A 25955-nucleotide genomic window follows, 5' to 3' on the forward strand; every position below is an offset into this window, starting at 1 on the left:
GGTAGAAGGTGTATGGAAAGGCTATACAGAGTCTGGGGAGGGCAACACCCTATATTTCTAGTTTTGAAAATGTCACTCATCTTCAAGTCCTTGCTTAATGTCCATCTTTTTTTTAATGTGTATGTTTCAATGCAGGTGTGTGTACACCTGTGTGTGGAGGCCAGAGGACAACCTCAGAGGTCATCCTCAGGAATGTCATTTACCTCGTTTGAGACCAGGTTTAGCATTGGCCTAGGTTCAGTAATTTGACTAGGCTGGCTGATCAGCAAAGCCCAAGAATTCTTCTGACTCCACTTCCCCAGAGCTGGGATTGCAAGAATATATTATCATGCCTAGCATTTTATGTGGGTTCTAGGGATCAAACTCAGGTCCTCATGAACAAGAGGCAAGAACTTTACCAACTCAGTCATCTTCCAAGCACTTTGTCAATCTTTACTGTGTGCTAGTCTAGACTAGGGCCCACACACTTCCTTTTCACTGTTATGCCCCAGGATTGTCCCAGGTGTGCAGTAGTTATTGAATTCAAATTGACCAAACTTGATCCTAAGCACAAACCATGAGAGAAGAGAGAGGATGTCTCTGAAGCCTTGAAGATAACTTGGTTGACAAATAATCAAACCTTACTCAGATTGGGGGTGAGGGGTGGGGGTGGAACTAAAGGCATGGATGAACAGCAATTTGCTAAGAGAATGAAGCTGTCTGCAGAGCAAATGCTGAACTCCCCTTTGGATGCCACTTGACTAAGGGATGGCCATCTGCCTGATGATAGACTATCTGGTAGGCAGTAAAAATAGGGCTGTGTAGAACAGGCTGTACTGAGGCACATGGTAGAGAGTGGAAAAGAAGGAAATGGGGGCTCTTCTGGGAGAACAACCTGGAGCCTGAAAAGAGGGTGTTGTGGAGGGCTCCTCGGCTTGTCAAGAATCTCCCCACCATCACCACCACCATTCATGTACTATCTCAGAGAAGCCTCATGAAGAGGCAGGGCCCTAGAGGACAGCCAAAAAGTAATGATCTTGGTGTTTTAGGGGGACGTTGGTGATGAACCATTGAGTTTCAGTAGAATGAAGAATGGACACTGGAGCCCCAGAACTGGCCACTGGTCACCCAGAATTGCCACCCTTGCCCCTGGAGGAAGCCTGCACACCCAACCCTGGGCTCAGAAACCTTCCCTCGACTCCCTCTTCCCTGTGCTATTTTGAAGACTATGGAGCCTAAGGAAGTACTAGAAAGTTACATTTGGCCCTTGCTGTAGTCTCTGCTTCTTGTCAGCCATGACGTGAACAGGCCACAACGTGAACAAGTCTCCACTTCATACGCCACCATGTTATCCCCAGCCTAAGAGATTAACACCTTCTGAAACTGTGGACCACGTGTTTCTGGCAGGTATTTTGGTCACAGCAATGAAAAAAAGTAATTAACACGGCTTGTCTTTTCCCTCCAAGATCTTATGGCAGTTTGACAGAAGAAAACCCATCTTATTTATTTGTGTTTATGTGTGTGTATGCACATGCATGTTTGTATGTGTGTGTGGAGAGGCCAGAGAAAGATGTTGGATATCTTCCACTGTCACTCCTCATCCTATCTTTTGAGATAGGGTCTCTCACTGAACCCTGTAATTACCGACCAACAAAGCTGGCTTACCAGTGAGCTTTGGAGATCCACCTGTCTCCACCCTTCCTGCCCTTCAATGTTAGAGTTAAAAATGCATGAGCTTTTTTTTTACATGGGTATTAGGAATCGAATTCAGGTTCTCAAGTTTGTGACGCAGGCATTGTAACCACTGAGCCATCTCCCCAGCCCCAAGAAAACTTGTTTTATTTATTGACTGACCTGCAGTGTGGTTTCTTACACACAGCAGGCAGTAGGCCAATGCCAGAAAAGTTCATGCCCAGTGTGTGTTGCCTTATAATCAGATGTGCTATCTGTGATCTCTACAGCCGCTCTGATATTGAACATACAGTGTTATAAGCATACACTAAGACTATCTGTGATCTCTAGGGCCACTCTGATATTGAACATACACTGTTATATGCACACACACTATCTGTGATCTGTAGGGTCACACACACTGTCACACACACACAGTAAGACTTCTAAGCATTTCCCATGGTTAGCTGAAAATGAGGAAACTTGGCCTGGCCATCAGAAGTACTTTATCACACGTACTGCCTACAATGGTGGTTTAAAGAAATCCCTCCACAGTTCTACTAGGACCGTAAACATATTCCAAGAGCTGTGATTTAGAAGGAAAAAGTTTCTCCACACTCAACTTACAAACTCAAAAAGCATCTGTTCATTTAATCATTTGTCATCTTCTGACCCTCCCTACAGGCTCTGACAGTGTTTAGATTAAGAGAGTACTCTGTTTCATCTCTCAACTGCTTGCTGTTGGTAAGGAAAATGTCTGTTCATGCTACGTATCCAAAACTGTCCAATGAATACCTACTATGTGTGTCAGCGCAGTCTGCCAATGAGTACCTACTATGTGTGCCAGTATAGTCTGTGTTCACAAATAAGGCACAGTGCCTAAGTCGGGTCAGCTTTTCCCATGGTCTGGGCTGCAGAGGTTAAACATTTCTGGATTGTTCTATGAAACTGAGAACAATTTAGGATAGATCTAGACAGTCCTGGGTTTTTTTTTTTTTTCTTGATTTGTTTAGAATTTGGGATAGACAGTTATAAAACACAGCTGGCTCAATGGAAAGGAAGGCTACATTCTTTATGCAGCTGTGAACAACAGAATTATTTAAATTTAGCTCTAACCCAACTAACCTAGTTCTTGAAGGATGGGAAAAAAGAACTGTCTTTAGCTGTTTAAAAGGTGTTGACATGCACCCCCAATACCTCAAATTAGGAAAAGGAGTAATAAAAAATAGAGGGTATTTGGAGTAATTTTAAGATTCATTTTCCTTAGATCTCACACAACAGGATGGAAGAACGTTTCTCAACTCTGAGAAAAAGCCCCCTTCTCCCTCCATAATTGTCGTAACAATCATGTTCTGAACTCTCGTCCCCACTAACCTCATCACATCCTCTAACGTACATGCCATTGATACATGGGAACCAGAAGCTCCCAGGAACCGCCTGTGACCACACAGCTGGCAGAATAGGACTGAAATGAAATGTAGTTGCTTAACTTCACAACCCACTTTAATCACAACTGGGACATTTCCTAACTTACCCACATTGTGGTGGATTTACACCAAGAACATATTTGAAAGGTGAGTAATAAGCAGTGCTGAGGAAATGGGGAGCATTTCAAGTGACGTCTCCTCAGCTTTGAGTGATTCTGAAGCACAGAGGCAAGTAACACTCCAGCTGGCCCACCACAAAAAGCCCTAGAAATGTCTTCTTCTTTTGTACTTAAATATACAAAAAATTTTAATAGTAATTTGAATGCTATTGCCTGAATGTTTGTGTGCGCCCAAATGCATATATTGAAATTCTGGCCCAAGATGGTATTGGGAGGTGAGGGCCTTTAGGGGGTGAGTAGACCACAAGGATGGAGCCCACACCATGGGATTGCTGGCTCCACAGAGATACATCACCCCTCTACTATATGGAGCTATGGGAAAAGAGCCTTCCATGAAGCCAGCCCTCATGGAACACTAGGTCTGCTGGTTCCTTGACTTCCAAACATCCAGAACTGTAAGAAATTCCTTGGGGCTCAAAAGATGACTCAGCGGTTAAGAGCACCTGTTACTCTCCCAGGGGACCTGGTTTCAGTTCCCAACACCCACATGATGGCTCATAACTAGGGGATCTGATGTCCTCTTCTGGCCTCTGTAGGCATCGGCATATACATGATACATACACATACATGCAAACAAAACACTCATACACATGAAAATTAAATATTTTAACATTTTATTGATTTTTCTTTTATGTGTATGAGTCTTTTGCCTGCATGTATGTAAGTGCACCTATGTCACACAATGCTTGTAAAAATAATTTTTTAATAGCAGATTCTCATTAATTCAAGAATTTTGCTAAACAATTAGCTTTTGAGCATTTGTTTTGTACCAGATACTATGTTCAAAACAATATCAACTAAAAGTAGAAAAGACCCCTGCTCTCCATTGTGTCCTTTGGGCCTTTTTAAAAAAGTTTTTAAGATTTTTAAAAAATTAAAATTAAGATTTTAAAAAATTAGCCAGGTGTGGTGGCACACGCCTTTAATCCCAGCACTCGGGAGGCAGAGGCAAGCGGTTCTCTGTGAGTTCAAGGCCAGCCTGGTCTACATAGTGAGTTCCAGGACAGCTGGGGCTACAGGGAGACCCTGTCTCAAAAAGACAAAAAAAAAAAAAAAAATTTTAAAGGATTTGGTGCTAGGAGCCACATATGAGGGGGGAAATACATTGTTTGTTTTTCTGAGTCTGTGTTACTTCACTCAGTATAACAGTTTCTAGATCCATCCATTTACCTGCAAATTTCATTATTTCATCTTTCTTTACTGCTGAATAGAACTCCATTGTGTAAATATACCACGTTTTTGTTAACCACTTGTTAGGGGCTAGAGAAATGGAACAGCAGTTAACAGCACTGGCTGCTCTTGCACAATACCTAGGTTCTATTCACAGCACCCACATGGCAGCTAACAATCATCCATAACTATGGTTCTAGGGGATCCAACACCCTCTTCTGGTCTCCACGAGCACTGCATGACACAGGCACACTAACATATATGCAAGCAAAAGACACATACACATAAACCAAAATAAATATGTACATAAATTTTAATTACATTATTTTTTATTTTTTATGTGTGCACATGCATGTGTGCATGTGTGTGTGCATGCATGAGTATGTGTGTGTGTGCGTGTTTGTATGTGTGGGCATGTGAACCATGGTACATTCGTAGAGGTCAGAAAACAACGGTAGAGAATCAGTTCTTTCCTTCTCTTATGTGGGGCCTCAAACTCAAGTTGTCAGGCTTGGTGGCAAGTGTTTTTACCCACTGAACTATCTTACTGGCCCTCCTGGGGTCTTTTTTTTTTTAATGCTTTTAACACAGTGTTGGAACTGAGATGTGTTTCAGTGGTAGAACCCTTACTAGTATACCCAAGGCCCCTGGTTCAATCTGTAGTATTGCAAAAGAAACACACACTAAATAAATGTTAAACACACACCCACACAAAACAAATAAAAGTTAAAACACACACCTTTCTCAAGAATAGCAGATTTTCCAAGCCTGGTGGTTCACGCCTTTAATCCCAGCACTCAGGAGGCAGAGGCATCGAGGCCAGTCTGGTCTACATAGCAAGTTCCTGGTCAGTTGAGGCTGTAGCAAGACTTTGTTCCAAAAAGATTAGGAAAAAAAAAAAAAAAAAAAAAGATTTGAACTGGTCCTAGGCCTATAATTTCAGCTACTCAAGAGGTTGAGGCAGGAGGATCACAGGTTCACAGCCTAGCTTGGAAACTTAGTGAGACCGTTATCTCAAAATAAAAAGCAAAAAGAGGACTAAGGATATAGGAATGTAGCTCAGTGGTAAAAACGATTGCTTAACATGCACAAGGCTCTAGATTCAAGCTGCATTAACACACACACACACACACACACACACACACACAAACACATAAACACACAATGAATTTGGCCCATTTAGCTTCACACTCCTTCCAAAGCCATAAAGTACGGTGTAAAGAGTGAGGAGTATTTATACACCTTCCAGAAAAATCAAAGAACACCAGTGTTGGACAAAAGGCTTACTGTGTTTAGATATAGCTGTTGCAGACAACAGGCTATGGTGTAGATTCTACTAAGCACCCTGGGACTTGGGCAGCATGTTCTTCTGCTCTGTTGTGGGATATAGTTCTGCCAGCCTTTGGAAGGAAAATGTTCAGTGATTGGCTAGTTTGAGGTGCTAGCTTGTCTCCAGACCTCAGCCATTGGTGCCTCTCCTCTGCTTCCTCCCACCTCATTGAGTCTGTTCTCCTCCCAGGAGCCAAATGACATCTTAAAACAGCCACCATTACACATAACCTCCTACCTCCATTCCTGTCAGAATAAAGCAAGTCCACCTGACTCCAGGGCCCCATACTACCTGCTCAATGCATACCTCCCAGCCTTACCCAGACCACTTCCCCGTTGATCGCTCGGCTTTCTGTTGCATTCTAGAACATACCAAATTCCTGCCCATCTCAGGAAGGGAGAAAAACTCTGCCTCCTCTTGGCCTGCACATGCCCTGTTTGCTTCCCTTACCTCTCTACTGTGTTTATCACAGCCTCCCCAGGCCAGGGCTTCCTTGTCCTCTTTCCAGCACAGACCTGTCACAGACACTGCTGATGCGACTTGTTTCCTCTTTGAATTATTTGGTATGTGTGTGTAGATGTTCTGTCCCTGCCCCATCAGAATGAAAACACCTCTGAGAGTGGGGACCACTACCCTTTCATTGTAGATTCCCTTAGGGAGAACATGCTCAGGAAATGTGAAAGGAGAGGCAGCAGGGAGAGAGGGAGAAAGTCCCCGAGGGCTCCTTTTCCAGGCAGCCCCGCTTCCTGTGAATTGAGGCAGTGTGTCCTGCTCAGCCCTACATTACAGTGCAGGTTAAAAATAACCTCCCTGGGTGGAGCAAGCAGAGAGAGGATGGGGAGAGATAATGAGCAACAGGAGCGGCCAACACAGCCCAGCAGGATGTGGGGCCAGCCAGGAAGGAGAGGATCTGGACAGAGGGAAAAACCATGAGGCTGCCACCAGCAACCAGTGGACAGCTCCTCATTACTCACCAGAAACCCTCCCTCCAGCTTCATCTGCAGTGTGTAAGGAGACAGACTTTTCGTTAAATCGTGTATCATAGGCATGTGTATGTGCATATGTAGAGGCCAGAGGTCAATTGCTCTCCATTTTATTTTTGTTTGTTTGTTGAGACAGGGTCACCTTGTAGACCCAGCTGCCTGGAACTCGCTTTGTAGACCAGGCTGGTCTTGATCTCACAGAGATCCTGAGTGCTAGGATCAAAGGCTTGTGCCACCACACCCAGCTCTGCCTTATTTTTTTGTGACAAGGTCTCACTGAACTTGGGCTCACCAGGTAAGGCTAGCTGGTCAGTAAGTTCCAGGGATCTCCCTGTCTCCACTTCCACTCCATACCCTATCTCACCCTTCATTGGGGTCACAGATGTGTACTATGGTGCCTAGCTTTTTACATTAATGCTGAGATCCAAATTCAGGTCCCTATGCTTAGTAACTTTATTGACATGAGGCATCTCCCCAGCCTCTAAGGCTTTTTGTTTTGTTGTTTTGTTTTGTTTTGAAGCAATAGAAAGAACAGAGAAAGGAACAACTATACCCCAAGGGCAACAGAAAGAAACTAAATGAAAGTATAATGTGGAATCACAAAATTAGACAAAGAATGCAAATGGTAATCAAAATTATGGAAACCAATACACATCTTTCAATTCTAACTTTAAATATCAATGGACTGAACTCCCCAGTCAAAAGACACAGGCTAGTTGAATGGATTAAGAAACAAAATCTATCTTTTTCCTGTCTGCAAGAAATTATCTCATCTTCAAGGACAGGCATTACCTTAAGGTGAAAGGATGGAAAAGAATATTTCAAGAAAATGGCACTAAGAAACAAGCAGAGGTTGCAATTCTAATATCTGACAAAACAGACTTCAAACTAAAACTAATCAGAAGCGATAAAGAGAGTCACTTCATTCTGATCAAAGGAACAGTTAACCAAGAATATAGATATTACAATCATGAACACATATGCACCAAACTCTGGTGCACCCAGATTCATAAAAACAACACTACAGGACTTTAAGACACAGAGTAACCCCAATTCAGTAATAGTAGGGGACTTCAGTATCCCACTGTCTCCCATTAAACAGGTCAACCAGACAAAGAATAAACAGAGAGACGTCTGAATTAAATGATATCATACATCAAATGGACCTAACAGACATATCTTTTGAATATTCCACCTAAGCACCAAATAATATACTTTTTACTCAGCACCATGGAACTTTCTCAAAAACGGACCACATACTGGGCACAAAACAAATCTCAACAAATACAAAAAAAAAAAAAAACAAAAAAAAAACCCTGAAACAGACCACCGTGCAATAAAGTTTAAAATCAATGGCAAAAGAAGCTCTAGTAACTACACAGATTCATGGAGATTAAACACACACTCCCGAATCATGAATAGGTCAAAGGAGAAATTAAGAAAGAAATAAAAGTATTCCTGGAATTAAATGAAAAGGACAATACAAAAGGAGAAATTAAGAAAGAAATAAAAGAATTCCTGGAATTCAACAAAAAGGACAATACAACATAACAAACCCTCTGCGACACTTTAAAAGCAGTCCTAAGAGGGAAGTTTATAGCTGTAAGTGCCCACATTAAAAAATCAGAAAGCACACAAATAAATGACAACATTGCAACTCAAGACTCTGCAAAGGCAAAAACAGTGGAAACCCAAACACAGCAAAGAAAAGAAATAAAAAAAAAAAAAATAGAGCAGAAATTGTTTTGTTTGTTGAAAACAGGGTCTTACTGTGTAGCCAGGCTGGCCTTGAATTCCCACTCCTCCCAGCACAGCCTCCTGAGTGTTGGGGTGATATGCAGGTGCCAGCACAGCTGGTGAAAAGATTTCAAGGATAGATTTCCATCTTACATGTTTAGAGTTTTTCAAGACAATTCCTAGAATAAAACCCCCACAGCTCTCATCTCACTGCTGAAAGGTGGAAAGGAAAGAAGAGATGAGGCCTTTTTTTTTTTTTTGGCCCACCCTTCCCCTGACCTCCCCCAGGGCCCATTCAGTGTGGGATCATCTGAACCTCCCAGCACAGTAGGCTCAGGCCAGCTAGACCAATGTGAAGCCACCCTCCAAAAGCTTGGCTCCAGCTATGTAAGACCGGGAGGGTCAGGTCAATGGGTCACTAGAAACAACTGGGACATTGCCTTAGAAACGCCCTCCCCACTTGCTTGCACCGCATGCATTTGGGTCCACCCTGATCCAGCTGTGTATTAAAACCCTCAGGCCTCAGTGGGAAGTGGGGGAGCATCAGGAAGGGTCATAGTGGGACAGGAAGGGCTCCAGCTTCCTTTCAGGAGAATATCAATCTTCAGTGATCAGCCTAATGTCCCAGGAGTCTTGCAGTCTCTGAATCCACATTACTCACCCCTCCCACTGTGAAAAGATGAGCTAAGTGGGGCATGGGGGCTTGCCAGCATCCCCTCCTCCAGAACTCAGTCTGGACCCTTTCCCAGAATCCATCTTTCTGTGCCGCTTTGGAAGCCAAGTGATGTGCTCATGGTCACCTGGTGCAAGGGCAGCAATTCTCAGACCACTAAGACATTGATCACCGCTGGCTTTTTCCATATTCACACCTCTGTCAGGAGGGCCACAGAGGAAGGGCAGGGAATTAGAAATCATCAAGAGAGACAGATGTGTAGTGAGCTTCATGTATCACCTCCGATTTAACTGCAACAGCCCTCCCCTGATAGAAGAACTCTTACAGAGAAGAAAAGGAAAGGGAAAAGAGGAGCAGTTCCTTAGCCAGGGTCACTGGGAGGAAAGCATCAGGCAGGCAATGCCTGTGCCACCTGCTACTATCAGCCCCTGTAGCCCCTGCCACACTTTTCTAAGTGATTTGAATCCAACACCAGCCCCAGGAAAAACTGAACAGATTTTTCAGGAAGGCCCTGCACAGAGGAGCCACCATTCCTCAGGTAGGAAGCCAAAAGTCTTCATGTGTCTGAGGCCAAAGAAACAAAAGTCTATGCTTCTGTAGCCATTGTATGGGGCATCTACAGCTCAGCCGTGCTAACAAGAAGCCCACAGTTGCTCCAGCCTTCAGCATTTCAGGGGGCTCTTGCTGGTTGGTTCTAGGTTCCTGACATGAGGATTTTCAGTAATAAGAAAGCTCAGAATGATAATCTTCCCATTTCTGGGGTGCAGGGGGAGCTATCAGTATCCAGCAGGGCAGGAGGCAACCTTAATGGTCCAGCACTATTTTCTTAACATTCACATAATAGGGCATGGTAGCCTATACCTTTAATTCAGCACTCAGGAGGCAGAAGCAGGTGGATCTCTGTGAATTTGAGACCAGTCTGGTCTACGTAGCTAGTTCTAGGCCAGCCAGGGCTACATAGTAAGACCCTGTCTCCAAAAAATAAAACAAAACAAAATTCATATGAAGACTTCCAAAAGCCTTAGCCAGACTACAGAGTCTGTCGGTAGCAATAATAGTTCACACTTATTGAGCAAATAGTAGTTTCTATGTGTGCTCTGTGTACTAAAATGTTGTGGGCATTTCGTAGGTGTCATGGTCTGAGATGGAACCAGCAAACACTGATGTAGCTCTGACAGGCACTATGGGGTTTACCTGTATTAACTCACATATTTCTGTCAACAGTTCTAGTAGAGTCTAGGTGCCATTGTAAAGTTTTATTTTATAGAAACTGAAAGGTTATTTGACTTGGGACACACAGCCATCAAGTACCAGATCCAGATTTTGGACCCAGGCTGTCCTACTCCAGAGCCCCTACTCCCTACACCATGCTACACACCTGCGTGTCACAGGCTTCAGAGAGAGGGGTAAGAAGTGGAGCTGTCAGAAGAGTTCCTGGTCTTCTACACCAGAGCCTGAGGGCTCTGCTTCCCCAGGCCTTGACAAGATATTCCAGGACCAGCCTGAGAGAATGGGAATGAATGTTGTGCTGCTAACTGCGTGGAAATTTTCATCATTGGAAAGAAACTTTTTTTTTTTGGTCTTTTTGAGACAGGGTCTCCCTGTAGCTCCAGCTGACCTGGAACTCACTATGTAGACCAGGCTGGCCTTGAACTCACAGAGATCTGCCTGCTTCTGCCTCCCAAGTACTGGGATTAAAGGTGTGTGCCACCACATCTGGCTGGAAAGAAACTTTTAAATGATGCTTTTCTTTTTTTTTTTTTAAATTTTATGTGTATGTGTGTTTTGCCTGCATGTAAATGCACCCATATGTGCAATACCCATGGATGCCAGAAGGGAGCGCTGGATCCCCTGGAACTGGAGTAATGGATGGTTGTTAGCTGCCATGTGGGTGCTTGGAATTAAACCCAGGTCCTCTGCAAGAGCAGCCAGTGCTTTTAACTGCTGAGCCATCTCTCTCTGGCCCTGTAAGATGCCAGTTTTGGTTTTGGGGGGAGGTTGTTTGTTTGTTTTTGTTTTTGAGACAGGGTCTTACTATGTAGCTCCAGCTGGTCTGGAACTCACTATGTAGATCAAGTTGCCTCAAATTCACAGAGATCCACCTGCCTCTGCCTCCTGAGTACTAAAGGCATATGCCACCACACCAAGCCAAAGATGCCATTTTGAACCTGACCTCCATCTCTGCCATTTAGAAATGTCCCCCTATCAAATACAATGATTGTGCTAAAGGGGGAATACTTTACCATCCAACTTACTCCAAGAAGCCAGGGCCACTAGCCTGTGACTCTGAGATGGGAAGATGTTCTCCTCTGGGCAGTGGACCTGGCCTTGTGTCCCCGAGGCAGAGATCTGTAGCATTTGTTCCCAACCCCCTCCTTGCCCCCAACATGTCAAACCTGACAGGGATTCTGGGGAAGGACAAGAACAGTAGCACCTTCTAGAAGTCCTTTCGGTCCCTAGAGGCTCCAGAGGGCACTTTTGCATACATGGGTTAATCAATGCAAACAACAGTGTCATTCCCATCAGCCTGCTGGGGAAGGCGGAAATCAGCTGCCCTGCCCTTTCATGGCTGTCAAGGCTGGACATGGCTGACTATGTGTCCCTTCTGGAGCCCTGACATCATCTTTGCATGAAGAGCACCTTTAGGATGAGCTTTGACTGGCCCAAGGTGACTCTGGAGATGACACTGAGCCAGATGAGCCGGAGCAGCTGAAACCTAGGCAGACTCCAAGGCTTTGCTCCCAGATGTAAAGGAGCTGTAAGGATAGCAGAGGGTGGGGAGTCTCATTGCTGTCCTGGGCCTTGTCTTTCTCACTCCCAAGATGTGATTCACTCATTCAGGGGACAGGTGGCTACTGAGCACCTATGCTATGGCTAACCTTGGTCGTAGGTACTAAGGAGGGAGCAGGAAACAAGGCAGACAAGGTCTTGTTCCTACCCTCATGAGGCTTACATTCTAGTTGAGAGAATAAGCAATAGCAATGTTTTTAAAAACAGGCAAGTATCGCCTGGGATAAGTCCACGTAGGAGAGACAGGTAAGACTGGAGTAACAGGAAGCCTCTTTGCAGAACACATAAGACAGGTGAAGCCTTCAAGTGGAAACAAAACAAGTCTCTACTATGTGAAGAACTCAGGGAAAAGCATTCCAGGTAGATGACACAACACTTGCAAAGTCTCAGAGGCCGGTTCAGAGGATATGAATCAGCAGAGGCAAAAAAAGGAAGACACGGCTCAAGTGGTGTGGGACGTTGCACAGAGGGGATGGGCGAAACAACAGAAACCTGTGGTCTCAGTACTTCTAGAAGCTGAAAATTCCAGGTCAAGGTGTTGGCAGAGTTGGCACCTTCTGAGGCTGTAAAGAAGGCTCTTCCAGGCCTCTCTCTTTGGTGGCTGTGTCTCCTCACATCCTCTTCCCTCTGTCCAAATTTCCCCCTTTTTTAAAGGACATCAGTCACTCTAATAACATCATTTTATCTTGATTATCTCTGAAAAGGCCCCATCTCTGAATAGGGTCACATTCTTGGGTTCTGGAGATTGGTGTGAATTTCAGCATATGAACTTAACCTGTAACCCCTGCTTCCACACACCCATTTCCCTAGCTCTCTTGACTCATTGAATGCAGGTGGTGCTTTCCCATGCATCCTGGCTGCTCTTTCCTCTCAATTTCCTTCAAGAACTCACCCTTGCTTAGCCATAGCCAATGTCACTGCTCAAATCCAAAGGAAGGAGGGATTATTTCTGTGGTAGGCAAGGAACATGGAAATGAACTGCATTCACTGTTCTATAGTGGGACTTTGTGACAGATAGTTTATGTCCTCGATGGTTGGTATTGGTGAAAAGTTTACCATTGAAGAGAATGAAGTGTCAGATGGTAGAGGCAATCAGGCACTCTGCAGGGCTGCAAACACCAAGCTGGAATCCTACTCCTAGGTCTGGATCACTGTTTTGTTCTTTGTTTTGGTTGTGGGCCTGAGCCTTTAACAGCTGCACTAGCTCTCCAGCCGGTTTGTTCAATAAGAGCTAGCTACATAGCTCAGGCTGGCCTTGAACTCTGATCCTCCTGCCTCAGCCTCCCAAGTGCTGAGGTTAGAAGTTTCTACTATACCCTGATCACTGCTTCTTGCATGAAGTCATAAATAAGCACATTTAGCTTTTTGTCCTTTGCACTTCTCCATCCAGCATCCTCTGTCCCTTTCAGACCCATCTCCATCAGCTTTCTCTCCTGCTTCCTGTCACCCCCCACTCCACCCTCTTCTGGATTTTGCCCACCATCTGTCCCTACCGAACAGTTCGATTTTCAGTGTGCACTTGTTTCTGCTGCTACGGGCAGAGCACAAGCAGAAAGACAGGGGCTGCGTCCCTGAGCCCGCTGTACCTTTCCAATGAGACCCACCCACCCTCACTGTGACTCCAGCTTGATTGCCTAGCTTACTACTAGGATCCGCTGACCACAGAGAACTGTCTGTTGTGGTTTGAGTGTGAAATGTCCTCCATAGGATCATATGTTCAAACACTTGGTCCCCAGCTGAGAGTGCTTGTTTGGAAAGTTGTGGAACCTTTAGGAGGTGGAGCCTTGATGGAAGAAGTAGGTCCCAAGGGGTGGGCCTTGAGGTTTTACATCCTGGCTTTCTCTCTCTCTCTCTCTCTCTCTCTCTCTCTCTCTCTCTCTCTCTCTCCCTCTCTCTCTCTTTCCTGATTGGAGATACAGTATGAGCAGACATCACCCTCCTGGGAAAGGTGGGAAAGACAAGTATGTGAACTGGAGAAGGAGCCCTCACCCAAGAGTGACAAAGAAGGGCTTAACTGGTAGAACTAACCCTATGCCTGTAGAACAGCCTGGTGGGCTTTTGTGGTCTGATAGCACAGAGTTCAGATCCCAGCTCCACCATTTCCTGGCAGTGGGCCCTTTTCCCCTCATTAGCAGCATGTATGTAATAACAGTATCTAACTTGTGAAGAACTCATGGGAGAAGAGCAAGGTGGGGCCTGAGTCTCGTACATCATAGCTCGCCATGCAGCCAGTGTGCTGTTATGGCAGGTGGGGGGCTAGTCAGGTAATTCAAGGCCACAACGAAGAGGCCAACTGCTACTCAGGCCATACAACTCTGTGCTCCCCTTAGTAGTAATAAAGAGAAGAAATCCACCGTACACAACCATATTGAGCTTCTCTCATTGTAGCCTGTGAACCAAAGGCATCAGAATCATCTGGGCCCCAATGTAGAATCCTAGAATCCTGAGTACCTCAGGAACCCACTGAATCACTTCTATGCATAGGACTTATCTGATGGGTTTCTTTTTCTTTTGTAAGTGCTGAGGATTAAACCTCAGGCCTCATGCATGCTAGACAAGCCCTCTATCGCTCAGCTCTATCCCTCCTCCTCTTTCTACTTTTCACTTTGAGATAGGGTCTCCCTGAATGCCTAGGCAGGCCTAGAACATACTCCCAAGTAGCTTGGAATTATAGACCTGGTCACCAGGCCCAGCAGGAATCAATTTTTTAAGCAGCTTAAAACCCTTAGACCAGAGCATAGCTCCTGGGAGGGCAGAGCTGAGTCATGCTCATGAGCAACCCTCCACACCAACACAGCCTGCTGCAAGGTAGGCATGCTGTCACACTTGTTAACACCACCAGTGTTCCTTGGACAAGGCAAGGTGGCCTTGACCAATTATGTAGAAACTTAGTCTCATCTGTAGGCTGCATTTGGAATGTACTCTTCAGATTAATCCAACATTTTCTCTTACTATAAACTTTCTTGTGTTGAGACAATGTTTTGGATTGTCCATCCCTTCTCTCTCTACTAAGGCCACCTAATGCTACCCTCAGACTTAGCTCAAGTGACTATGACCTTAGGCTTCAGGGGTTCAGGGAGTCCAAGCCCAGCAGGCTCACTGTGCCCATATCTATTGTCAGTCCCATTTCCTTCATTCTTATTTAATTATTTATTTTTTGAGACAGGTTCTCCCTATAACCCTAGCTGGTATGAAACTCACTATGTAGTCAGGCTGGCCTGTATCTTCAGATTAAAAGCATGTACCACCTCACCTGGCCATTTCTTCCATTCTTGATCCCTATCTACTGCCTTGTTCAGTAAAACTGTGTAGCCTTTCTTGTTTCCAAAGACCCTGTGACCTAAGGCTATCAGGGGTGTCCAACATTGCCACAGATGCTATCATCTATGAAGATAAGACTCATATACTGAGCTCTTGTTCCTGTGCCTGCTGGAGGATATAGAGCTTAGCTTCCACTGCTCCTCTTCCAGCCACCATGCCTCCCCATCAAGATGGACAATAATTCCCCTGGAACCATAAGCTCAAATAAACTTTTCCTTCTATAAATTTCTTTGGTCAGTGTTTCTATCACAGCAACAGAAAAGTGACTAATACAGTAATTGGTACCAGAGAGAGGGCTGTTGGCTGTGAAGAACCTGACCATGTGGGGTTTTGAAGAAATGTGCAAGACTTTGGAAGGTTGGGCTAGAAAAGCAGTTGACTGCTGTAAGCGGAGCTTAACAAGCCATTCTGGTAGGTGCCTGGAAGAAAGTAGTGCTGAGAGCAATGTAGTCCCAGAGGGAAATAGGGACTTGAGCAGCACTTGGGACAGAGTCTAGCTGGAGTCTGCCCTTGACCAAAAAGCTTGCCTGAGGCTAAGTTGGAAAAGCAATGGACTAATTTCTCTGGTAAAAGAAACTTCAAGACAGCATAATATAGAAATGGTGACATAGCTCCTAATGGTGAATATTACACAGATCTACAGTGAAAGAGAGCAAACGGGGCAGAAAGAAATACAGTTTCAACTGAATAATAACACTAGGAAGATAAATGTTGGAGCTTATGCCTATGCTGGAGAGGATCCCTTTAATAAGGAGATTAAAGTGATTAAGGAGGGGCCTAGAAATTCAAACTTAAACAATGGAGAGAGTGCTTCCAGGGCAAGACCACACCCAGTGAAACCTCCAACTTGTGAAAGGAAAATGCTGCTGGGACCACTGAAGAGAAAAGCTTCTAAAATGGATAAAGCAGGCTGGGGTCCATCTCAAACTTGCAGTCAGACTTGGTAGTGTCATTCATCTGGTGCTGGCTTTAGAGGCATGAAAGATGCAAGAGTAAAGGGGTCATCAATTCTTCCTGCGAAGTTTCAGAGAGCCTTGGAGGCCAGGCAGTGTGCAGCAGGGGTTTCTCTGCATAGAGAAGGCCCTGATAGGCCATTGTGTGATGCTGTGAAGGTGAAGCCTGGTTGGTAATGGAGACTCCAAGAAGACGTTCGTGATGCCAGAGCTGTGAGGCATCTGCCAAGAAGACCTGCATACAGGGAGTGGTACCAGTACAAGAGAGAGATGTGTGTTGCATGCAGTAAAGCTAGAGAGGCTAAGCCATCTAAGCCCTTTGGAAGTAAAGTCCCAGAAGTTGGATGTAGAGCTACTGGATTTGGTGTTTTCCCTGCTGGTTTTCAGTCTTATTTTGGTCCAGTATTTCCTTACTATGCCTCCATTCCTCCCTTTTGGAATGGTAATGTGTATTCGGTGCCACTGTATTTTGGGAGTATGTAATTTGTCTTTTGATTTTTATAGAGGCTTACAGTTAGTATATTTACCTGAGTCTCAGAAGAGACTTTGGATTGTTGACGTTTGAATAGTATTGAGACTGATAATGACTATGGGGACTTTTAAAGTTGGACTAAATGCGTTTTGCATTTTATATGGTCCTGAGCCTATGGGGGCCGGGTGTGGAATGTAGTGGTTTGAATGAAAATGTCTCCCATAGGCTCCAAGTATTTGGACATTTTGTGCCCAGATGATGGCGCTGTTTTGGGAGGTCTTAGAAGGTGTGGCTATCCTAGAGGAAGCACGTCACTGGGGTAGGGCTTAGAGAATTCTTAAGCCTTGCCGGATCTCCAGTTGCTCTCTTGTTTCCTGTGCCTGCTGGAAGATGTAGAGCTTAGCTTCCACTGCTCCTCCTCCAGCCACCTCTGCCACCATGCCTCCCCACCAAGATGGACTGTAATTCCCCTGGAATCATAAGCTCAAATAAACTCTTCCATATATATATATATGTATATATATGCATATATATACATATATATGTATGTATAAAGACTCATATACTGAGTCACAAATTAAAAAAAAAAAACTCACAATGTTTTGCGAACGTTTATGATTTTATGTTGGGCTGCATTTATAGCTATCCTGGTGTGCATGCAGCCTACCAGCCACAGACTGGATGCGCTTGAATGCATGTAGCTCTTCAAGGCTGAGTTTCAGCCCATGACCCAAGTTGGAGCCCTGTCATCTCTTAAATGTGGTTCCAAATCCTGGCCCATTTTCTAGGGTTTCCAAATATCACTTGTTGCTGAATTCTTGTCAGCAAGGTCTACCTGTCTGTCAGAATACTTCCTTTAGACTCCAGACCAGCTTTCCAGTTAGGAGCACAGATTTACTGGACCACCTGGGTAAGACACGTGGTTCTGGTAGGCATGAGGCCACAGGTAAACAGCTAGCCCACTGAGCCTCAACCCTGCATCTCTATCAACCCCTGCTTCACAGGGTTATTGGCACACTTAAAGCTGAGCCCAGTGCCTTGACACAGAAAGGATAAGAAATGCTGGTGACTCTCCAAATGCTCATAGATGCAGCCAAAGCAAAAGTGCCAAAGGGTGGCCCTTAGAACTTCAGAGCAAATGGACCATGAGCAGCCTCTTCAGTAGCAAATATTCAGGAACACTCACTGAAAGCAAGGTACTGAACCAAGGCTGTTACTCTTTTGATCCTTCTCATAGCAAAATTCACACTGTATCGCCCTTCATTTACAAATAAAGAAACTGAGACACAAGTCACAGGACTAACACGTGACTGGTCTGAATTTGGCTGCCTTGCTGCAGAATGCACTTAGCTACCGTGTTACACTGTTTCTCTTTCTCTGGGTGTGCACATGAGCACATACATGCAAATGAAGTTAGAGATCAACATTAGGCGTTTTCTTCCATTGCGCTCCACCTTTTATGTGTATGTATGTGTGCACATTCGTGTGTGTGAGTGCAGGCACACACTTGCTATGCTGTGCTTGTGGAGGTCAGAGGACAACCTTACCTTGGTCACTTGAGCCTTACCTTCTGCCTTGTTTGAGATTAGGGTCTCTCTTCACCAGTGCATATGCCAGACTATCCAGACCACAAGCTTCAGGGGATTCTCCTGTTTCTGCCTCCTAGTTCACTGTAGGAGCACTGGGATTACAGGTGCCCAGCTTTCATGTGGGTTCTGAGAATTCAAACTCAGGTCTCACATTTCCATGGCAAGTACTTTGCCCATTGACCCAGCTCCCCAGTCCATCCACCTTAGTTTTTGAAACAGGGTCTCTCACTGAACCTAGAGCTCACCGATTCGCTAGACTGGTCAGTGAGCTCCAGGGATCCTCCTGTGTCTGTCCCTGACCCCATGCTGAGGTTACAGAGATGTACTGCCATGTTCAAATTTTACAGTGCACTGGAGATTCAAACTTTGGTCCTCATTGAGCCATCTCCTCAGCCCCTACAGTGCTTTCATTAGGAGTATGATTTAGGAATTGAAATAGCTTCTATTCCTTCCCCTGTCTCTCTGCCTTCTGTCCCTGCAGACCACTGCCTGGGTGCCTGCTCCTGTCCTCTGCCTCAGGCTTCCTTGCTTTCCTTCTGTCCCAGGCCCTTGCTGTTACTTACCCACCCGGGAGCCTCCTTCCTTTCTCTGTTTGATTGGCCTGGAACCAGTCACCTCTGAAATGGGACACCTTGTCAGTAGCTGATGAAAAATTGCCTATTTGTGAATGTTTTCTTAAGGAAAATGATTTATTCAGTCACAATTTGTATGCCACAAGTGAGTAGATGTTAGCTTTATGTAAAGCAGGGTATGTCCTTGGCATGAATGGCAATGGATCCCTGTCCTAGCAGCTTAAATCAAAGGGTACTGTGTCACCCAAGCAGTGCTTCACAATGCAGAGAAGTTCCATGCTGCGCAGGTCCTGGTTCCTGGCAGCGGGCGCACAGAGCTAGCAGGTCCTTGATCCTTAGCTTATTTAGAGTTTGCAGAATGTGTGTCTGCAAAGAGGCTAGCTTCAACATCTCCCCCAGGGCTGGACACCCCTTTGCTACTGTAGATGAAGAATCTACCCACCACCACTCCTGAAAATAGTATCCACAAGGTTAGTGCCACTTCCCTGTGACTCAAACCACTTAACCAGATCCTGCTTTTTTAAAGTCCTTTTGCGGACCAGACAAGGACATGTAAATAACATATTGTTTTCTTGCTTAACTTTTCAAATATTACCTTTGCATTGATTAAGTGCTTCATTAGCAAATCCATGTTTTCACACTTAAAAAGGCAGGGACAAAAAGCAAATTTCCCTGAGTCCTGGCAGCTGCCCTCAGCAGCAAACTGGTGAACTTGCCTTCCAAGATACAATCTCCAGAGGGGACTTTCCTGGGAAGCCCTCAATGACCAGCACAAAGAAAACAAAAAAAGAGGGAATTTGTGACTATGAATCAGAGTCTCCACCAAGCCACATTTATTCACATAGCCGACAGCCCTGGTAAGAGCAGCCAGCTTTTCTCACTACTTGCGTGTGTGTGTGCGTGTGTGTGTGTGTGTGTGTGTGTGTGTGTGTGTGTGTACTTGCAGGTACACATGGCTGTGTGCACATGCATCTGGAGGCCAGAGGACAGCCTTAGGTGTCATTCTTCAGGAGCTATCTGCCTTGTTTTTGTGGTTTTGTTTGTTTGTTTGGTTGGTTGATTGTGGTTTTTTTTTGTTTTTTTTTTAAGGAGGAGGGGAGGTTGAGCTTGGGTCTCTTCTCACTGTCCTAGAGTTCAGCCAATAGGCTAAGCTGACTGGCCAGCAAGCTCTAGGGATCCACCTGCCTCTGCTTCCCTAGTACTGGGCTTTCAAACATGCACCTCCACACCCAGCCACCCTTTTTTAATGTGGCTTCTGGGGATCAAATTCAGGTCCCCACTTTAGCAACTGAGCTATCTCTCCAGCCCTCTTTTCAACATTTTGCAAAGCCATTAACAGTGGGGGAAGGGTGAGTGCAGGACATCCTCCTACCCCACCCCTTCTCTCCTGGGATGCTGTCTCTACTCACTGCAGCTTGGAGAACTAAACTCCATAGATTACATCCCTGTAGAGAAAGAAAGTGAAGGTGCTGGTCATCAACACAAAAAGGGAGGAGACAGGGGAGGTGAATGTGAGTTAACTGGCTAAAGAAAGCACAGGGTGCTTTAACTCAGCTGAGACACAGGAGCTCTTGGGACTAAGGTGGGAGGTGAGGTCTCTGCAAAATGGCACTTAATTAAATGACTGAAATTCTCACCCGGACACTCTAAGGTCTGAGACTCTCAAGGCCTCCTGTCTAGGAGCCCTGAATACTTTTGGAATGTACTAGTGATGTGAACATTCTGGCATTGTCCCTACAGGCACCTAAGGCAGGGGTCTTGAGATGAGCTTCTGACAGTGAAAGAGGATAGAAAGTACGAAGTAACACAGGTGACAAGGCAGGAGCATAAGTCCTACCCTCTCAAAACCTTCAGCTTTTCTATGAAACAGTGGATAAAATCTAAGTGTCCTACAGGTTTTCCAGGTAGCTGAGTTTCCAGGCTGCTGGGAAAGACAAGTGTGACATAGCAAGAAAGGGCCAGCCAGATTCACGGTGGCCTCCGCTTTCAGTTTCTACGGAGGCAGACGCTGAGTGCAGGGCTTCAGTCAATCAAACGCTTTCCACCCCCTCCAGGCTTCTTGGGGCTGGCACTGGCGGAATGAAGATGATGGGGCAGCTGGGTGTAGGATTACTTTTGCAGCCTCTAACCTGTTAGTGCTATTTTTGCATGTCTGTATCATCATCAGGCCCTTCCCCCAGAGCCTGCTGCACCCTGGTTCAAGCTGGCCAGAGGAGAGTTCCTCCAATTCATTGTCAGGCACAGTGGTTCTGTGCTAACTATTCAAAACATTTCTCTCCCTTCACAGGCCCCTCTTTCTTCCCTTCTCAATGAGCCCTATGTTCCTTCCCAGGGCACCCGCAGCCAACCCCAGCTCTGGATATAACACATCCCTTAATTCTTACCTGAAGAGCAGGCAGGCTATCTTCCTTCCACTTATTCACAGGGGAAATGGAATCGGCTTGGTGGCCTTTGAGTTGTGTGTCAAGGCTTCTGTGCTGAAGTAGCTTCTCCAGCAGCCCCACATCAGCTGTCTGAAGCTCTGGGTTACTGCGGCTCTGTGTGGGGAGAGGGACGGGCCATGGCATGCACATCAGGTTGCTGGCCCGCCTCCAGACACCATGCCAGTCCCAGAGGGCTGTGTGGGAAGCAGGGAGGAGGGAGGGGGAACAGAAAATGCTGGCCTCCAGGTCTACCTTTGGCCCTCATTCATCAGCAGAGGGGCTCGCCTGCAGATCATTGCACACCCCCACCCCACCACATGAGTGCACAAGAAGCTCTAAGTACCCCAGCTCTTAATAGTCTACAGCAAGTCCGGGGACTACAGAGACAGTGGATAGCGGCAGCAACTACCCTGGGTGTTATTTTAGCATGGTTTGTCTTGGGGCAGAAGCCCTAGCCTAGTGGACCGTCTGAGCAGAATCCTGTTTATTTTGAGGCCTCTGTCGCCAGGGAAACAACTGGTCGAAGAAACGCTCATCTGGAATCAGGCTCTTGCTGAAAGGGAGCCCTTTTCTGTTCTGTCATCTGTCCCTACACAGGGTGTAGGTGTCTGTGTGTGGTAGTGTCTGTCTATCTGTCTGCACCATTCCCCGAGCCAAGCCCTACAAAGTTCATTCTGTAAATTCAGGCAAGGCAGAGGCTGCCAGGATAGGACTGGGTGTGTATGTGTGGAGAGTGTTCCAGTCATTCCTTGACACTGTTCCCTCCTGTCCTTGCTAGACCAGGGAGTTCTCAGGTAAGCTCGTGTCAGGGGCAGGGACCTCCTCAGTGGGCCATAGATGTCATCTTCATGCCATGAAGAAGGAAACAAGGTAGCCATTCGTCCAAATAATTCTGGCTTGAAGGTGGGGAATGAAGTAGACTCAAAGGACATGGATCAAAGAAACCAAATAGAAACATGATTAATAGTCTCTACCATGGGTGAAGAGTCCTTCTTAATACAGGCATGTGAGCCTGGGAGGCATGCACGAGTGTGTGTGTGGGCCCAGCCTGTCCACTGACAGCTCAAATAGAGAGGTGCATGGACCTGGGAGAACTGGAAATGCAGTCTTGGGTCTCCCTCAGGCAATTGCTCTGATGCAGGAAAGGGAGCCATGGTCTGAGTCTGAACTGCCCCCAACAGGCTCATGCTGTGAGCACTTGGTCACTGACTTATGGCACTATTTTGAAGGCTATGGAGCCTTAAGAAGGTAGGGGCTGGAATGGCCTTTGAAGATTATACTTGTCCCTGCTTATCGTCTAGCTCTCGCTACGTCCTGTTTCATGCCATGTGAACAGCCACGCTTCGCCCTCCTGCCACAGTACCTTCCCCTCCATGATGGACTGAAATGCCCCTGAACCCATAAGCCATAATGAATTTTCTCTCACATAAGTTGTTTTCATGAGCAATGTAAAAGTAACTATGAGAGTAGAAGCTGTCTGCTGACGGAGCACATGGCTCGGGGTAGAGGGGGCCAATCAGTCTCAGAAGAGATAGATTATTTGCTTTAAAACATTAGCAGTCCTCCCTGCAAGATTCCAAAGGGCCTTCTTGAATCATCAAGAGATGATAAAAACATTTTGGGCGCTAGAGAGATGGCTTAGTAGTTAAGAGCACTGGCTGCTCTTGCAGAGAACCCAGGTTTAGTTGCCAGGACCCACATGGCAGCTAACAACCATTTGTAACTCCAGTTGCAGGGGATCCAACACTTGGATCTGACACTGTCTTCTGGCTTCCATGAGCATTGCACACTCACAGTGCACTTACATACATGCAGGCAAAACATACACACAAAGTAAATAAATTTAAAAGATAAAAATATTTTGGACAAAGCCAGGCGTGGTGGTGCACGCCCATAGTCCCAGCACTTGGGAGGCAGAGGTAGGCGGATCTCTGTGAGTTCAAGGCCAGCCTGGTCTACATAGTGAGTTCCAGGACAGCTGGGGCTACAGGGAGACCCTGTCTCAAAAAGACCAAAAAATAAATTTTTATTTTTGGACAGTTGGCTTCTAAATATTGGAGAATTAGTTTGCTATATATAGTATGCATTAACTCTTTTTAACTCATGGAACAGGAGTTTTGAGAGTTAGCAACTCCCTGATGATCCCGAGGACAGAAATGCCCTAGGCGCTGTCTTTGTTGCATTTGAGGAAGAGTGAAGACCATTCTCAGCACCCAATGATGGGCATTTTACAATGCGTGGCCATCACTCTCACCATCGCTATCACTATCATGGTACCAGCCTCCAAGGAGCCACACAGACAGATACTATCACATCAACACAGAACCCAGTATCCCTAGAAAGAAACAAAAGAGGTCCAGGCTGGCCTGATGGGGGACTAGAAAGGAACTGGTTTCTGCTGGCACCGTGTGTGATCACAGAACATGACTGACCATATGTGATCACACGCAGAACATGACTGACCATGTGTGATCACATGCAGATCATGACTGACCATGTATGATCACACGCAGAACATGACTGACCATGTGTGATCACACGCAGAACATGAGTGAGGGTTCAAATACCAAGAAATGAATCCATGAACTCTCAGTTCTTTAAGATACATACTGTAATATAATTGTCCCAATGTTCACATTTAGTTTTTTTCATTTTAACAATCTTTCATTCATGTATTTATTTTACACGTGTAAAGAACCTAGATCTATCTTTTAAATATACATAGAATTTTTTAAAAATACTGAGACTTGATTAAGGGAATGCCTATTGGCCCCACTATTATTTGGAGTGGGAAGGGACTGTGATATTATCTAGTAGGATGTCTAAGTCTAGCCTTAGAATCTGCCTCCAGCTCTGTGCCAGGAAATAGTCTGTGGAAAAAAATAGCTGTCAAAACTATTTATTAAGCACCCGTGATACCCAACGTCCTGTATGGTGCATAGGACAGAAATCCTATCTTCTTTCCAAGCTCTTAGGCCACCCTAAAAGTCACTTCTGCCTACATGCAGGCAATACACGCATACACATAAAATTAAAAAAAATATATATATTTTTTAAAAAAAGTCACTTCTGTCGGGCTTGGTGGTGCTCGCCTGTAGTCCCAGCACTTGGGAGGCAGTGGCAGGTGGATCTCTGTGAGTTCAAGGCCAGCCTGGTCTACATAGTGAGTTCCAGGACAGCTGGGGCTTACAGAGAGACCCTGCTTCAAAAAGATTAAAAAAAGAAAAAAGAAAAAAAAAAGTCACTCTGCCACAATAAAAACTTTTTATGGAAGTCATATACCACTGCACAGGTGTGGCCCAAAGAAGACAGAAAACAATAGATCTTTGAGGACAAAGATCTTTGAGAATCCTGGTAGGGTTATCTGCAGAGATGCAGGCTTGCCTGGAGTTGTCTGCAGCTACAGTGCTGGGTCTGGTCCCAGAGGTGGTTTCCTTCTCCTGCATCCTGAGAGCTGGACACTATGCCCAGCACTAAGGGAGCTGTCATTACAGAAAGTGGCTCGAAATCCCTTAGGACAACTTTAGAAGGTTGATAAAGGTAGAAGTTGGCCTTTCTGAATTTTTGCTGATTCTGTGTTCAGTACTTCTGAAAAACAGGCTTAAAACTCTCACTCTTGGGGCTGGAGAGATGGCTCAGCAGTTAAGAGCACTGACTGCTCTTGAAGAGGACCCGGGTTCGATTCCCAGCACCCACATGGTGGCTATGAACCGTCCTTAACCCCAGTTCCAGGGGAATCCGAAGCCCTCTTCTGACCTCCATGCATGACATGGGTGCACTTAGACACATGCAGACAATACACTAATACACATAAAAATAAAATAATAAAAAAATATTAAAAGAAAAAAACCCCTCACTCTTAAACTTCACTGACATGAAAGAAGCTGCCTTACGTGATAGATTGGCAAGATTTAAAAGGCTGCCATAAGTACATTTTCTTCTTCTCCAGGCAGAACAGAAGCCCTGGCATCTTGTCCTTGACTTTTGAGACTGACATTTGATATTTGCTTCAGCATTCCTCCCCCATCCTTCCTGTTCACATAAATGATGCAGCTCTGTGAAATTCACATCAAATGTACCGCATTTTCTTCCTAATCTCATTTGATGACCTTGTTCAGGCCCAACAAATCCTAATCAGCTGACAGGTGAAATCAGATGCTAAGTGCCACTCTCCTTCCCTGGCAGAGCATTTCTGTCTGTTTATGCCCAATCGGGCAGCTAAACAAGGGCATCTTGGCCACCTGGTAAGACAGCTGCCAAGAGGGCTGGGAAGTGTGGCAGACCATCTCAACAAATTGCATTAGTTACCTGAGGTGACCTGAGGGCCACACACAGCAGAGCTGCAGGACAGACACTGGCTACAGTGGCTCCCAGAAGGGAGGTGCCTCACCCTGTCCCACTGTCACCCAAGAATGCCAGCCAACTCTTCAGTAACTGCAGGACACTTGGAAAGGGTTCCATCCATAAGATGCAGGCTACTTCATCTCTATAGATCACCCATCACCTCTTCTAGTTTCTGTATTCTTTTTATTTAATGTTTTATTTATTAGTTTTATTTTATGTATATGAGTGTATTGCCTGCATGTATGTAAGTGCACCCATGTTGTGTAATGCCTGAGGTGGTTAGAAGAGGGCATCGGATCTCCTGGAGCTGGAGTTAGGATAGTGGTTGGCCTCCATGTGAGT

At 45.4% G+C, this 25955-nt stretch overlaps 1 protein-coding gene across 8 annotated transcripts in view; it reads right to left on the bottom strand.

Annotated features, from left to right (window-relative positions):
- Positions 1-25955, bottom strand: part of Fgf1 (fibroblast growth factor 1) — a 112993-nt gene that overhangs the window by 80291 nt on the left and 6747 nt on the right. For 4 of the 8 annotated variants that reach the window (XM_008835529.3, XM_017798816.2, XM_017798814.2 and 1 more), the window contains one exon: positions 21231-21383. The exons of 1 other annotated variant lie outside the window; for it this stretch is intronic. The gene's annotated coding sequence lies outside the window, so the exon portion shown is untranslated. Of the gene's footprint in view, positions 1-6206; positions 6228-18252; positions 18380-21230; positions 21384-21612; positions 21631-25955 lie in introns of those variants that run through there. 3 more of the 8 variants (XM_017798815.2, XM_008835527.3, XM_029564718.1) reach the window with 3 other exon arrangements.

Source organism: Nannospalax galili, unplaced genomic scaffold, assembly GCF_000622305.1.
Source record: "Nannospalax galili isolate Female #2095 unplaced genomic scaffold, S.galili_v1.0 scaffold1077, whole genome shotgun sequence".
Classification (NCBI taxonomy): Eukaryota; Metazoa; Chordata; class Mammalia; order Rodentia; family Spalacidae; genus Nannospalax; species Nannospalax galili.